At 38.1% G+C, this 12,106-nt stretch overlaps 1 long non-coding RNA gene across 5 annotated transcripts in view; it reads right to left on the bottom strand.

The window, feature by feature from the left end:
• LOC124090626 (uncharacterized) overlaps positions 1-11,831 on the bottom strand; it is a 33,332-nt gene extending 21,501 nt beyond the window's left edge. For 4 of the 5 annotated variants that reach the window (XR_006851181.2, XR_006851180.2, XR_006851182.2 and 1 more), the window contains exons 1-3: positions 11,227-11,831; positions 9,023-9,103; positions 5,355-6,098 (exon numbers count right to left, since the gene is read on the bottom strand). This is a non-coding gene — a long non-coding RNA (uncharacterized LOC124090626). The remainder of the gene's footprint in view (positions 1-5,354; positions 6,099-9,022; positions 9,104-11,226) is intronic. The other variant, XR_009226550.1, reaches the window with a different exon arrangement.
• Positions 11,832-12,106: the final 275 nt, after the last annotated feature.

Below are 12,106 nucleotides of genomic sequence, written 5' to 3'. Positions count from 1 at the left end.
GTGGCTCTATGTGAAGAGAGTGCCCAGTGATCCCTTCCAAAGCAAAGTCTTTAAGACAAATTTAAACTTTACATCCTTGAACCTGCAAGGGATAGCATCTGGAAAATTTCTGAGATGCTCTGAAGGCACTTGGTATAAAATATTTGGCTTCTTTTTAGAGGTGCTAATCTCTTTGGCAACCACAGCTTCCTTGGCCCTAACTTTAAACTTGCTTCTTTTGGGGACAAACTGTAAAAATTTCAAAACTTTTTGCTCTGATTTTTACTCTAAATTCTCACAGTCAATCTGTCTAAAAAACCCATCAATGCCCATGCCACTACCTGAATGCTGTGCAGCCTTGAAATTTTGTCTGCCAGATTAATTGGTCCATCATCTTTAAACTCAGATTCACACAAAGTTTCAGGGCATGGACAAAATATAGGCATGATCTTTGCCATAATGTGACATGAAAGGCTTCTAGTCCAATTCTCAATGGAGTTCTCACTTTTTATCTGAAAGCTCATGAGCACAACCTTTACTGTTTGTATCCATAGCACTATTCTGGTCTTCTGAGTTCACATTAGAATTGTCCATTAAGTTCTTCTTATAACATTTTAGGGATTCTCTATTCTGCATCTCTAAACCTTTCCAAATTTCTCCCACATACCAGTTCCAAAGGCTCCTGAACCACATCATCAATTGCAGTCACAGCAGTGATACTACTTCTGGTACCAATTTTCTGTGTTAGTCAGCTTTTTATCACAGTGACTTGAGAAAAACCAACTTAAGGGGGAAGAATTATTCTGACTCATGGTTTTACAGGTTTCAGTCCATGGGTGGTGGCTGGCTGCTTTGCTTTTAGGCCTGTTGTGAGACAGAATATCATGGGAGGGGATACATGATATAACAAAGCTCCTCATATCATTGCCAAGAAGTATATAAAAATGAGAAAAGGTCCAGAAACAAAATAAAACCTTCAAAGACACATACCCAGTGACCCAGGTATTCCAGAGAGGTCCAGCCTCTAAAGGTCTCAATCACTTCCCTGTAGTGTCATCAGCTGGGGACAAGTCTTCAAGAAATAAGCCTTTGGGGGAACATTCCAGATCCAAGCTATAACAATCTAGAAGTAAGACTAAGATATTATTAGGAAAGATATTACCCATTAGGGAAGGGGAATGACACAGCACAGTTGGGAAGCAGTTTTTTTTGGGAAAAATAAAGCCATTTCATGCTTGTACCCAAAGAGCTGAGATGCACTAAAAAATATAAATATTCCTTTTCTGACCTAATGGAAAGCTAAGTGGAAACTTTAAAAAGTGACATTGAATGGTGATGATTCACTTAGCTTGGATTCTTAGCAAATTTTCCCAAAACCTTTAAGAACCGTTTTCTTGTTTCTAAAGCCTGGAGTATTAAAATAGCAAATAAACAATGGAAGAGGGAATTTGAGCTGAGTAGGTTGGGCTGCAGCTGAATGCTTCATCATATTTTCCATTAAAAATCACAATTTGTAGTCAATTTAATACCACAGAGAGAAACGCTAGAGGAATGCTTAATGTTTCACGCTTAACTGGAACCAAAATTCAATGATTTCCCATTAATAATAATTCTATCTCTGCCATCAGCTTGGAGCACTTTGTCACCACCCTTTCTCATTTTCCCTTTGCAGATGCTCCTGAGTTTGGATATCCTTGTAAATGCTGGGATTCCTAATGAAAAGGACCCCAATATCTTCAGGGCAGTATTTGTACCAAATAGAGGCCAGCAAACCGGGATGTTTTGAAGTGGCTAAGGCTTCTAGTGAAGCAGGAAATTAACATTAAAAGCCTATGCAGGGGTGGGGATGTGGCTCAGGCGGTAACGCACTCTCCTGGCATGTGTGCGGCCCGGGTTCGACCCTCAGCACCACATACAAACAAGGATGTTGTGTCTGCCGAAGACTGAAAAATAAATATTGAAATTCTCTCTCTCTCAAAAAAAAAAAAAAAAACTTTAAAAAAGCCTATGCAGAGGCCCAACAGACACTCCTTGTGTTGCAATTAGAAAATCCAGGTATTCAGAAATCCAGATGTTCTTGTTTGTCCACCTCAACCCTCTCCAGATTCTGCAAAAAGCTACTCTTCATTTTTAGAACTTCAACAGCTCCTTCAGAAAGTCTAAGGACTGGTTGAAGGAAAAAAAAGGAAGCCAAGGGCAATAAACTCAGCTCCTCTCTAGGAGACGAATCCTCTGAATTCCCCAAGCAAAGGGGAGACTGGAATTCATAAAAGTAGGATATGGAGCCAGGGATCTCAAGTTAAAGACAAATGGGTGTGTGTCCGAGCTACTTTCAGGATTAAATCTATTATGGCAGCAATGTGCAGAGCTTACTTTGAGTACTTTGGGTGTGCGTACATGTACACATCAACACACACCCGGCTCACAGTGCGAAGTTGTGTGGCTAACATTATAAGAAATAGACATCAATCCTCTTTTCTCTTTGTTCTAAAAAGAGATGGCCTGTGTAACCAGGAAAATGGTCCAAACACTCAGTCCAAAGAACTAAGACAGGGCAATTGGATTTACACAGTTTCCTTTGACCTTTTATTGCTATTTGGCAATTCTATCCTTAACTTTTTCTCTCCCAAATCTTCTCCCTATGTTACAATGACAAAGTCAATATTCACCTAGGTTTGTAGCTGACTTTCCCATATATTCCTTAATTCTAGTGACTCCGTGATAAATTATTGCTATCATATGCCTGGTCAGATTGATCAGAACAGCAACCTTACACATCTGTGGAAATTAAAAGCAGAGAGACAAGGCCAGGAAACATTGATTTCTCCCTCATCAGAAATGCCTCCTGACTTTTCTCAATTGCTGCCCTGTGTAGACCAGCACTGGGTGTTTGATGATGATCTAAGGACAACCAAGACCTTGACATTATTCCAATGTTACCTCAAGCTTGAGATTCACCAGTGTGAGCACAAGCCCTTTTGTAAAAGTTGTACTTTGGATAAATATCACATTTCTCCTCTCATTTAAAAGAGAGGTTTTGGGGGGCTGTGGTTGTGGCTCAGTGGTAAAGTGTGTGCCTTGCATGTATGAGGTACTGGGTTCTATCCTCAGCACCACATATAAATATATAAAGTTATTGTGTCCATCTACAACTAAAAAAGAAAATAAAAAATAAAAGAGCGAGGTTTTTGGATCATTTGTACTTTTGGAAGTTCCACAAATAAGAATGGTAGGCTAATGAAGAAAGAAAAAAAGAAAAAAAAAAAAAGGAACAAATCCAAAAGGAGATTCCTGCCATAGAGCCTCATCTAGATGTCAAGAATGGTACAGCTGTGGGGACACATGGATGCATGTCAAACTGTCAGGGACAGAAGAGATGACAAGGCTAATTCATTGTGAAGATACAAAGGCAAAGACATAAAGCCAGGAGCATAATGCTTGGGGGTACAGCAATCCTCTAAGACTATCTGCCAACGTTATATGTGACTTCAACAAAGTTTTTAGAGGAAATAAGCAATTCTTGTCACAGCACAAGAGGTCTGTTGTTCTTAAAAAGAGTTCTAAGTTCTCCTTGGGTCTGGCTTTCTCCTAAAGTCTTTCTTCCTGTCACCCCGGCCTCTGATCTTGTCAGACTGGGCCAGCATCACTTTCCCTTAGAGTTCAGTTTTCCACGGTCCTCCTTTCTTTTCTCTCAGTTAAGAAAATACAGAGTTTGAGGAAGAGAATATTGCCTGTCGGAATTTCTAGGCACTCCCTGGGACTCATCTTAATGAGGTGCCACCAAGAGATGGTGTCCTTGTTTAGTTTTGTCCTGTATTAGTTGTGCTTTTCTGGAAGAACCACCATTTCTGTCATTTTGCTGTACAAAAGAATTTCTTCTTCCATAGAAGAGTTGATGAAAATTGCTTCCCCCATTACCACCCCACAGTGATATCAAACTTCTTAGGTATCAGGTCCTGGAGTCCTAACGAGATAATAGATATGTAAACTCATTTAACAGTATAGATATGTGTAGCTATCTGTATAGTCATTTGATAAATGTTAAAGAACTTGCTATTCCTCAAAAATTTCTAAAACTTTCTACTTTATCTTTCTTAAAGATCTTATTTTTTTCTTCATTGCAGTCAACTTTGTGCACATTCTAATGAGACTTGTATTGTTCAGGAGGTTGAAGTCTGGTTTATCTTGGTGGTTGTTAAGATGAAATTTTTCTAAACATAAATTAAAAAATAAACTCTTGAGGCTAATCATTTGAACATAGTTTCCATCAAAGATTATTTTTTACTTATATATTTGTCTGAAGATCTCAATTCCTAAGCTGTTTTTAATTAACCAGGGTAATCCAGATATGTGGTCACGTTTATATTTTTAAGTAGCTGGATCCCAAGAGAACACATTGTGATATCTTAATTTCATGTCTGATCCTTACATGGAAAATTCTATAAGGACAGGGATAGCTTCTGTTTATCATTACATCTCTTGCACCTTGTATTGGGCCCTGATACAGTAGGTGATTATAAATAGAAGCTGAATAAAATAAATGTTGATTAAGTAAATGGTGTTTTACAATACTCTTCACTTATTCTTAAAATTGGATGCAATTTGTGTCCTGTTTCCTTTCCTCAGTATCTTTGTATTTTAGGAAGAAATGTTCTGGTCAGTATAAGCATTGTTGGAAATAGCATTAAATAGGAACCAAGGAGAAATGAGTTCCTATCCTACTCCACCCCAAATCAACCTTATATTTGGCAAAAAGATTATGTTCAGATCTCATCAAACAAAGTTCAGGAAACTTGACAAAATTATTTTCAGTCTATAGATAGAATGTATTTGCCTCAAAACCCCTCTCTGGTTAAGTTCATAGAATGTCTACATCTTTTTTTTAATATGAAGAGAATTTTTTTGAATGATCAGATCTGTAGTTGCAACCTTAGTTGTGCATTGGGTTTTCTGGCATATTCAGAAAAGTGTCAAGTGGAAAAACTAACTTCCATTCATTTAGTCCTTTGCATTAGTAAGCTATGTGGTCTCAAGGACTTATTTCATTATTCTGATCTCCGGTTTCTTCTTCTGCAAATTGCAACTGAGTGAGTTTTCAATCATTTTTTTTCCCTGCTGTTGCCTTTTCCAACTCCACTGATGGCCACTGCCATCCTTCTTCTCCCCCGAGTATTTGTTTATTCAATGAATAGAACTGAGGACCTATAGCTACAAACACCTTGCTTGGTCTAGGAAGTAGTTGTGAAAAAAGCAACAGGCTCCCCGAATAAAGGCTATCATTTTCTTATTGTTCCCTTTCCTGGATTTGTGCTGAGAACCTGGGATATCAAATTAGGAGATGTACAGAGGAATAGAATAACCAGGATGAAGGATACATCTTCTTGGACAAGAGGAAAACTGTGAAGGAGCAGGTCCCACAAAGGAGGGTTGGAGAGAGCTGAGTCCACACAGGGTTCAAATTATAAGTCAGGTTTAGAAATTGTCATTTTCTCTTTCTTCTGAAAGTTTTTATTTTATTTATACTGCTTTCTTTTGTTATACTTTCTGATATACCCATAATTCTTTCTACATTTTCACGGTGTAGTTCAGGAAGGCTTTATTTATATGGGTAAATGGTGTCACCTGAATCTAAATTGACCTAAATCCCTGTTGTTACTCAGTTAGTAGGAATATTTTGATAAATCAAAGTATTTTTATGATTTGTGGTGCCAGGTTAAATGCATAGAAAGTTTTAGTCAAGGAAATGATCTAGTGTTAGAATATCACCCTCTTCCACCAAAATCTATGAACTACTCCTCTATTGAAACCATTTCAACTTTGTACTACACACTAACATATTTTAGGATGAGTTGCTTCTCATTTTTTAAAAATATTTATTTTAGATGGATTTTACAACTTTTTAGGTGACTAATAAGAAAAATACTATTGGTATTTTGACTTGATATATTAACTATGGAGAACTGATACATTTATGATATTTATCTTTCTTTTAGAAACATGGTATATTTATTAATTTATACAAGTCTTCTTTTATAACTTCCAAGTGGAATTCACACTTTTACAAATTCTTGTACTTTAGTCTGATTAGTTCTATTCATGAATGTTCTCTCTTTTTTCCACTGCAAAGAGATAGTAGAAAGAAAAAGATATGTTTTAGACAGCTTGACAGAAAACATACTTTTCAAAATGTTTCAATTAGAGAAACTCAAAATATTTCTTTATCAAGGAATAAAAGGAATATTTTGAAAATATTTGTCCAACTTATTTAGACCTAACTTATCCAGCTAATATTTTGTCAGTTATATCTATTTAATATTCATTACTTTCTGAATTACACCCTGGGCAAGAAAAAAAATTACTTGAAATTTTAAGGAATATTTGTAAATAACATTGTGGAAATGGATGGGGCCTGTTGCAATGGTCATTTCCTTTTCATACTAGAAGTTCGCTTCTTTTCTTATACTTCAGTTGATTTTAATTAAACAAAGTCAATTAATGAAAGAGGGATAACTAACAAGGTATTTTTCAATGACTAAATGATAGTGGTTGCTTGTACTTTCAGGACACTCACTGGGGTGCGCACTTCACATATACTGACTTTGCATTCTCACAGTACCCTGATCACAGAAGTGTGAAGGGCTCATTTTAACAGCGAGGCACCATGTCCAAATCACCCAGTCTACATCTGCTCCTCTCCATCTGTCCAGCCTTGTAGGCGTCCACAGCAGGTACTGCCTCCCTCAAATAAAAACTAATCCAGTGGCCAGATTGAAGCATCTTCAAAGATGTTAGAAACCATTCCTAGAACTTTTTCTTTTTCAGGAAGCAGGAGCTCTACATTCTTTTAAAATGAGAGGTGCAAGAAACATCAATAGCTTCTGCAAGTATACCACATTTTTAAAGGGATTTAAAAAAAAATAACAGGAAATATAAACCTCCTCCTCCCCACTACCCCTACAGGTATGCATGTTCAAGTACATATGCTCACTCACACATACTCCATGCTGCATATCAGCTTTAAAAAAGACCTGGTTACTCTTCCAAAGTCAGAAGAATAAAATATTTGCACTTAAATGATTTTTAGTTTTCTTCTCTTAGAAACTAGCATAGTACATTGATTTAATATTTATTCAAAACAATTGTGTAAACATATTTTTTGAAGAGCTGAGAAGAATCCAAAGCCCTTTTAAAAGACTGAGTGTAACTCTCATACCTATTCCACTAAGGAACTCCAAAAAGTAATTAGTTTAGGAAAAATAATCATCATCATCCACTTCAGTTGTGTTAGAGTAGCAGGCCCAAGTGAAAGTGTGTGTGTGTGTGTATGTGTGTGTGTGTTTACTCACTTTTGTGGAACCAAGATGTTGAGTTTGGCCATGTCTAAATATTTCCCCTCAACCTTCCCTACTCAAATTATATTTCAGAAAATCAAGGTTCAGATCGTTTGCTTCTGTTGCAAAACTTACTACATAAGATTATAATTGCCCACCAACTGTTGCAAGCATTGAGAATACAAATGTGTGCTCCCGCTGAAGCTTGGGGACCTCTGCGGTCAGTTTTATATAACATATATAAGTTAATGTCTTATCATGTATTATAGCTGATAAATAGATACAAATTGACAAAATAGCTATTCAATTAGAAAAATATTTAATTTGCTATAATATGTTCAATGGTACTTTTGTAAAATATAGTAGACTCAGCAATTACTAAATTCAAATATTAGAATGACTGAGATTAAAATGATTGTATGAGACTAAGTTGATCAAATATTTTCAATGGAAATAGTTTGATGAACTAATTCATTCCTGTGATGATAAACATTTCGAGGTTTCCCCTACATAAAATACTGAGCAGTCTCCTCCTGATGGAAGGATTTGCCTCAAGGAGTGGGTAGTGTTCTTTAGCAAAAGTAAAGCAAACAAATAAAGCCACCTAAAATACAAGCACCTATTTTAGAAGGAAATACATGTTTGAGATGTTAAATGAGATGTTCAAGACACCTGTGCATAACATATGCCTATATTTTAAATGTATATACTATACATATATATACATATATAGATACATATGTAGATACATAATACATACATAAATACCCACATGTACACAAATTCCAGTTTCCTCTTTAAGAAGGGTACTATTTTGAGTCAGTAGATTGCTTTGCTAGTTGGAATTGCTAGGCAGAGAATACCAACTTCAAATCAGATTACATTTTTGCTTCATGCTGTATTTTCTTTCTTTCTCTAATGCTTAGTGAATCGAAGCACAAAAATATAAGCCTCTTTCCTTTCCACCCTTTGCATTTTTCTTAAGAGAAAGATACATAGTTTAGGAACCAGTGCTTATACATGTCAACATAAAGTTATTAAGCAGAATAATATAATGAATGTAAATTCATAAATTGAATCAGTTGGTACAAATGAATCAGCAATACCTTAATTTCCTTCCTGTCTGTCTGCAGGTCTTTTTGGTTTTGGAGCCATAAACATCTCTGTGTTAGTGTTAGTGGAGCTGAACACACTAGCTGTTTTTCTTCAGGTTATATTAGAATTTATTAACATAGTGATTTATAAATGTTTCCCTAAAACACCAAAGCAATGCAGTTTTCTAAAAATAAATGTTGGTGATTGTATGAGAGTAATATTTGCACCTGCAGTACTGGTTATTCAATTGTTTTTTTATTCTAGAACCTCACAGGTGGGAGTCCATTTAGATGAGTTTATGACACACTAGTTGTCTTTGAAACATAAATAGAAACTATTGTGTGGTCTTCCACAGAAGCTGCTTTACAAGGAGTCAGACGGGGCTGGTGCAGCCCTCTTTCTGCTGCCCACCCCTGGGGCAGTCACTTTTTCTTTGCTTGTCTCTTTTTGCTGCCTAGGCCACACAAGTTCCATCTGGAACATCAGTAGTTCTCTTAACATACTCTGTAAGGACAGAAAGAGAACCCAGGGAATTTTGTGAACATCCAAAACAATCTCACCAGAGCTTGCTGCCAGACTATATTTTTATAAAGAAAAAAGGAAACAGAATACCTTACCTATATTTTCCAGAACTTCTGTTGTGTGCAGGGAGTACAACTCCTAATTTTTGTATTCAAAATAAAGGTATCTTCAGAAATCTGGAAAGAGAGGACTGAGTTTGAGAAATCAGCAATAACAAGTATATTCTGTTCTTATTTTAGTATAGCTAGAATTTCAATAGAAAAAAATTTTAATGTAAAATTAGATGATTTTGGAAGGTGAGTCTTTGATCTTTCCTTTGCTCCTGGACCAACCTGACTGAGGCCTGCATAGAGCTGATGTACATCGCTTCTGCGGAAACAGTGAACAGTCAGTGAATGTGAGAACAGGGGTATTCCGCCAGACCCATCGGCCCAACTATGACACACTTGCTCCTCTCTGTTTCTCTCACTCTGCACACTTCCTTAGAGTTTGCATGACAATATCCTTGCTCTGCCACACTGCTTTGCAGTAGCGTATCCTCATGGCTGGCTTTGCCTTCCCTCACCTGTGAACACACTGAGGGCCCAGACACCTTTTTAATGTTCTGTATCTTTTGGATGTCCACCATAGTAGAGCCCATAGATGGTGCTTGCTAAATGCATGTTGAATGAATGAATGCATGAATGAATGAATGAAGAGAATCACTAGGCATATTGTCTTTCTCCAGTATTGGGAAGGGCAAAAATCACCACTTTGCCTTGAGTCACTTCCTGACAGAGCTTAGCTTTCAGGTATGGTTGTAAAGGATGGCATGGATTTATTGTACTAGCCTGGGGTCTCAAGTTTGATCTCTGATCACAGAGCCACTGAGGTGGAAAGAGCATAGCTGTGAGCTGCAACAGGGTGTAATTTGTCATGTCATCTGTAGACCCTCTCTAAGGAAGTGCCATTGACTAGAGATGCTGATGCTCAGAAGATAGTGTGACATGTGACAAGATCACAGGATGCACAGCCACAAAGATCCCACTTACCTCTAAAATATTGACACCCTCTTTGGGTCTCTATTTCCCTCTCTCCAAAATGCGGGGTATGTCTACCTCATAGGGCTGGTATAAGGATGGGCAGGAATGATACATATATAGCATATTCCTATCCCAAAGCCTTTCAATAAAAGATAATTATAATGCTATATTGTGCAATATGCCAAATTGATGTTATGTGATACATATTGTCACCATTTGTCTGGAATGTTGCTAGATTGCATCATGAAGATGGTTCTTTGGGTTAAAATACCAGTGGAACAGAACTTCATTTGAAATAAACATCGACCAAGGAACACCTGTTTCCCAGAGCTATCGTTACTGCTTGAACCAGTGTTTTAGTCACCTTTTTGGCCACTGTTACCAAAAGATCTGAAAAGAACAACTCAGAGGAGGAAAAGTTTACTGGGTGTTCATGGTTTCAGAGGTCTCAGTGTATAGATGGCGGCCAGTTCTGCTACTCAGGGTGTAGAGGAGGAGAACAGCTCAGGACATGACAACCAGGAAACAGAAAGCTCTTGCTCACCAGGGACAAACATAAGCCAAAGGAATGCCCCCAGTGACCCAGGTCCTCCAGCCACTCCCCACCTACCTACATTTACCACCCGTTACCCTTAATTCTTATCAGAGGATCAACGCACTGATTAGGCTAAGGCTCTCATCACCTGACCATTGTACCTCTAACTTTCTTGTATTGTCTTGCACATGAGCTTTTGGGAGACACTTCATATCTAAACCATAACAACGAGTGAGTGACAGCTTCTCCCAGGGGATGGGGCCAGGAGCAGACTGACCCTATATGTAACATAGACAGGATCTCCCCTCCTAGGACTTTGTGCACCAAAGGAAACATGGGAAGACAGCAGGCACTCTTGTTTTCACACTCCTCTTCTTGCCAATGCCCCTTTCTCTTCCCTCCTGTGCTATTTTAAGAGGCAGTGAATCAAATTATTTCAGCAAGAATAGGCTTTCCTCCTAACGTTTCAAAAAGATTGATGTTCATATTAATTATGGACCAACTCTGTCTCCTCCGGCAGTCTTCTCGTTTTTTTTCCCCTTGCTGCAAATATCTTTATTCATTTTAAAGTCACCTCTTCATCAAGTCTCTCATTCTAGAAGTTTTCTGAAGATGAAGAATAACTTTTTCAAATCAGATATGATAACAGTACCATTTCACTTCCCTGCTGGTATACAACCTGCTACATAAATCACAAAGGCTGGACACATGCTTGTGAACATCTAGCTATTTGTTTACTTACTGTTGAGAAATATAGTTTCACAAGTTCCTCTGTGATACAGTGGAAGTCCCCGTCTCTGCAGTCTCCTTCTCTCCCAGGCCGTCTCTTCCTCTGCCCTGTGCCCCCAGGTACGCTTGCACTCATAGTTCTAAGACCTGCCATGTTCCTCTGGGCGCCCGTGACCTTGCCTTGCTGTTCCATCTGCCTGCAGTCACCTCTGTGTGCCATTCCTCTGCTCCTTCTTCACTTCTATTCATCTCCCCATGTTTGACTCTCCTCACCACTCCATTCAAGCCATGATTCTGAGTCTTTCCATGTCTTCTCTGATGGCCATTGCAAACCTTCGCCTTATTGGTTTGGTCAGACTTTATGTCCACCTGCTTCATTTACACACTTCTGGACTTTGCCACACCTAGCATTCATTATTCAACTTCTCAGATCTTGTATTTCAACCTGCTGCTCTCTAACTAGAACCCGTCCTGTCCTTGCAAGTGCCTTTCAATGACTTGCTGAGTAGCTAAATTCTCTACCCTTATCAAGATGTGTGGGCTACAAACTCCCACACTGGCTTGTTGCCTCTCAGCTTCCCTGTTCGTGTTCCTTTCTATGTGCAGAGTATACACCATGACCTTTCACTCCAATAACATCAGCTTTCCTCATTATGCTTTGTCACATTCGCTTGAAAAATTATTAACATGAAGTGATCCAGTGGACCAACTTCTGTGCTCCTTAACTTACATTCCTGAACATTGCTAAACCAAACTTTAGAGCTCTGAAGTTCAGTGCTTCATAGACTCAAGGTCACCACCGACGTAGACTAAGATCTCAGAGACTCCCAGAAAACTAATATACTTCTAGCTAACCTGGAAAGCTTTTATACAATGTAGTTCTAAATTTCCTA

This window comes from Marmota monax, unplaced genomic scaffold, assembly GCF_021218885.2.
Source record: "Marmota monax isolate L192 unplaced genomic scaffold, Marmota_monax_Labrador192_F-V1.1 WCK01_AAM20220418_F8-fsc00010, whole genome shotgun sequence".
NCBI lineage: Eukaryota > Metazoa > Chordata > Mammalia > Rodentia > Sciuridae > Marmota > Marmota monax.
The sequence above is the reverse complement of the archived record's forward strand: the minus strand, read 5'-3'. Positions and strand labels throughout refer to the sequence as shown.